Raw genomic sequence first — 4,941 nt, 5'->3', positions numbered from 1 at the left:
TTGATCGTGGGGATATATGCACAACTATGTGATGATACTGTGAGCCAGTATACTTCAGATGGTTTCTATGGTATGTGAATATATCTCAATAAAATTGCATTAAAAAATCAATTGCTTGTGTGCCTGGGCAAGCCACTTAACCTTTCTGGGCTCAGTTTCCTGATCTGTAAGAGCAGAGGACTGGATCAGAGCAGGGATCTGGGGTCCAATTATTGAGAGCAGGTATATGTGCTCCTCCTCACCACGGCTTACTATGAGCTCAGTACAGGCACTTGGTATCTGTGGTAGCTAGCTTCCAGGGTGGCCCCCAATGATCCTTGCCTCCTGGTCTTCATACTCTATGTTGTCCCCTCCCACGTCAAATCAGGGCTAACTCATGTGACTGACAATACTGCAGGTCTGAGGGTGCATGCTCTCCAAAGCTAAATCATAAAAGGCGTTACAACCTCTACTCTGGTCCCTTGAGTTACTGCTTCTGGAGGAAGTCAGATACTATGCTGTGAGGATGCTCAAGCAGCAATGTGGAGGAGCCATCTAGAGAAGACATCTCACCAACAGCACCAGCTTCCAGCCCTTTGATACAACCAGCTTGGAAGCCAGCCAAGCCTTTAGATGTGACTGTAGCCCCAGGCCATCTGAAGCAACCTCATGAGAAATCCTGGGCTAGACACACCCAGCCTAGCTGCTTCCAAATTCCTGATCCAAAGAAACTGTGAGAAAGAAATCATTACTGTTGTTTTAAGCCACTATGTCTTGTAGTAATCTGTTTCGTAGCAGTAGATAAATAATACAGTGGGTTAATTGCATTATCTCTGTTTCAAAGATGAGGAAACTGAGGCTCAGAATGGTTAAATAACCTGTTTGAGGTCATAAAGCTGGTGACAGATGGAACTGGGATCCAAACCCATGTCTGCCTAACTCAGAAGCCCGGCTTCTTGGCCATTCACATGATACTCTTAACTTCTTGGTATCCCTCTGTATGATTCACAATATATGCTGCTTAAAGAGGCTTGAATCAACAAATTATTTTCTTGATTGAATGTATAATTACATGAGTATGTATTTATCAGGGAAGGCTGTAAAAATAAAGAACAAATGAATATTTGCAATCTCCACGAAATCAGCTTGGGGTTTCTTATTGCCTAGGACTCGTTTCTTCAATAATTTTAATCTCCAAAGAAAAATAAACTCATTTGTTTTGATTATAAATATTGTAAAGTACTTAATACAGAGAAAAATAAGTTAAAATCAGCCCTCCCTAGCTTACACTATCTGAAAATAGTTATTGTTAATATTTTGGTGAAAGGCCATCCTTCCAGATAAGTATCTATGAATAAGTACACATATGCAAAAGCTATGTGTATGTATGTTGCATTTCATTTAAATAATGATCTGTTTTGAATTTGCCTCTTTCACTTACTGATATTATATAGACATTTTCTTACATTTGTAGGTATAAATACACATCATTGTTTTCTATGACTTCATGGTTTCAAATTTATAGTTGTTTGATATTTTAATCATTGCCAAATATATGAAGATTTGGGTTTTCCCAAGTTTTCACTATTATAAGCTATGTTTTGTTGAACAGCCTATGCATATCTTTTATATATGCCTTGTGTAGTATCTGGAGATATATTCCTAGAAGTAGAATTGCTGGTTTGAAAGCTATTTTGAAAATACTTTATATTTTCATAATTTTGCCAAACTGCCCCTTCTAAAATACTGTACCAAATTATCTTGCTGAATGCAAATGAAGTGTCCATTTCCCCATGATCTTACCAACATCAGAAACAGTTTCATTCCTCATTACAAATTTAGTGAATCTGTTGGACCTGTCTGGTCTCCTACATGGCACAATCAAGATCAAAGGCAGACAGGAGGCTTTGTATGGCAGTGAAGATCCATGCCAATGAGGAAGTTTTCCTGCTGGCCTCTATTTTTGGTCAAATTGTTTCTTATACATCCAGTACATACCCTTTGAAACCTTTCATTTAAAATCATTTATTCTAACTTGAGTCATATAAAGTCACAGTATACCAGTGGCTGATTAAAAGTAACCAATCTCCCTTATAAGGAGTCTTTGTTGGTCCTCATTTTCTCACCCTTCCTCCCCTTTTCCCCACCTCCTTGGGCAGATGTCCCTAACCCCCTCTCATACCCCTTGCTTATGAATCAGGCCTCTTCCTCTCATAGCACCACCATAGACCCTGCAGCTGTGAGGGGAACTTGTCCCTCTCCAATTAAGTCCATAGACTGTAAGGCCAAGAACCCTGTTTATTATCTCCTTCCCAGAGGCTGCACCAAAGATTGTACCCAAGAAGGTTTATTGAGTGAGTGAAACCTATCTATAATCTATAATGTAAGTTGTCATGAGCAACTGAACTTGTTCTTGCACTCTGTAGACCCAAGGACTGACATTCTTAGCCATTAACCAGCGGAATGACCTTGGGCAAATTCCCCCACCTCTGTCATGTTCCTTATCTGTAGTGATGAAGTTTCTTTATCTGCAGTGTGGGGACCCAGAGCCCAGGTGTGATGGTTAGATTCATGTGTCAGCTTGACCAGGTGACCCAGCTGTCTGGTCAAACAAACACTGGCCTAACAATTGCTGTGAGGATGTTTGAGGCTGGTTGATAAACCAACAGGCTGGTTTATTAAATCATCAGTCAATTGACTGCAGCTGTGACTGATGACTCATCAAAGGGCATGTCTTCCACAATGAGAGAATGCAATTGGCTGGATTTGATCCAATTAATCAGTTGAAGACTTATAAACAAGACAGATAGAGGACCTTCACTTCTTCAGCTGCCCAGTGAAGACTTTCCTGAGGAGTTCGTTGAAGTTGCCGGTTCGTTTCCTGAGGAGTTCATCGGATGCCTTCCTTGGAGTTGACAGTTTGTTGATGGCTCTACAGAATTTGGACTCGTGCATACCCACAGTTGTGTGAGTCACTTTTACAGTTTGATAATCAGAGACACCTCTCATTGATTCTGTTTCCCTAGAGAACCCTAACTAATACAACTTGGTACCGGGAGTGGTTCTTGAGAAACAATCTTAAAATGGGCTTTTACAATTTGTTTTCTACTCTGATTAGATTCAGAGGCACTAATGACTCTATTTCCAATAATCAAGAGGGCACTGACAGTCCATGGCATGAGTTGGCAAAGGAAATACGCAAAATAGCACCATTTGATTCTCCTAATCATACTCTAGTACAAAGCAAGGCCCTGGGTGACAGTGTTTTCGACACTTTCATGGAGTTTTGCAGTATTAAAAGGTATAATGATTTTGGCTGGCTGCTCTTAGATACTTTGGATACAGTTGTAAGAGAAAGGGATGAGCTAAAGGCTTCAAATTCAAAACTTAAATGCCGTATGACAGATGTGAAGGTTTCTATGTGTGCCCTGAAAGAAAATCTTATTTCCTGTGCCCGCAGACTAGAAGTTTCTGAAAACCAGATGCAGTCTCTCATTGTGTTAGTAGCAAATTTACAACGTAAACTAAAATCTCAACCTCTATTGGTGTCTGCTGTTAAAGTAAAGGCATTGATTGGAAAAGAATGGGATCCGGAAACTTGGGATGGGGACATATGGATTGATAATAATGGCAGTGAGGACATTGGAACCCTGGATTCTGCTGGGTCATTGTTAGATTTACCTGTAGAGGGCTGTCCTGGGGAAACAGCTTCTCTGCCTCCAGTCTGCTCTAAGGAGCCTACCACCCAACCCCCACCTAAGGAGATTAACCCTTCAGTGCCTGCTAATCCTGTAATCACCTTCCCTGAGGAAGCAGCCCTCACTCCTTTGTCTGGAGAGATTAATCTTGTTTTAAGAGATGAAAATGCAACAGAATGTCCTGAGGTGAATGGCTTGAGAGATAATTCTAACTCTTTTCGTGACCCACCCCCACCACCAGTTTTTGCTTCAAGACCTGTAACTAGGCTCAAGTCCCAACAAGCCCCAAAGGGTGAGGTACAAAGTGTGACCCATGAGGAAGTACGCTGTACTCCAAAAGAACTGTATGAGTTTTCCAACTTATACAGACAGAAACCAGGGGAATATGTGTGGGAATGGATATTAAGAGTGTGGGATAATGGTAGAAGGAATATAAGGTTGGATCAGGCTGAATTTAGTGATATGGGCCCACTAAGCAGAGATTCTGCATTCAATGTTGTAGCTCGAGGGGTTAGAAAGGGTGTTAACAGTTTGTTTGGGTGGCTGGCTGAAACATGGATCAAAAGGTGGCCAGCATTACCAGAGGTTGAAATGCCAGAACTGCCCTGGTACAATGTGGAGGAGGGGATTCAAAGGCTTAGAGAGATTGGAATGTTAGAGTGGATTTATCATGGAAGACCTGCTCACACAGCCCTGGAATGTCCAGAGGACATACCTTTTACCAGGACTGTAAGGAATAAATTTGTGAAACTAGCTCCATCATCCCTGAAGAGCTCTGTAGTCACCCTTCTCTGTAGGTCAGATATTACTGTAGGAACTGCTGTCACTGAGCTGGAATCCTTAAACACAATGGGGATAATCGGGTCCCGAGTCGGTAGAAGCCAAGTGGATGCAGTTACTCGCCACAGACAAGGTGGGCATGGCTACCATAATGGAAAACAGGCTCAAAGCAGCAATCAAAATAATATGACTCGCAGAGACTTATGGCGTTGGCTAGGGGATCATGGAGTACCAAGTAGTAAAATAGATGGGCAATCAACTAAATTCTTGTTTGAACTATATAGGCAGAAGAATTCTAGGTCAAGTGAACAAAAGTCTCCCTTGAATTACAAAAACAGAGAGTCACGGCCCCTTAATCAATTCCCAGACTTGAGACAGTTTACAGATCCAGAGCCCCTTGAATGAAGGGAAGGCCAGGTACCCTTGGGAAAGGACCCTGTTAAACTGCCAAAGATTTATACTGTTAATCTTCCTCCCAGCCTTC

The sequence above is a fragment of the Choloepus didactylus genome, chromosome 3 (assembly GCF_015220235.1).
Source record: "Choloepus didactylus isolate mChoDid1 chromosome 3, mChoDid1.pri, whole genome shotgun sequence".
In the NCBI taxonomy this organism is placed as follows: Eukaryota; Metazoa; Chordata; class Mammalia; order Pilosa; family Megalonychidae; genus Choloepus; species Choloepus didactylus.
This window is presented reverse-complemented; position numbering follows the sequence as displayed.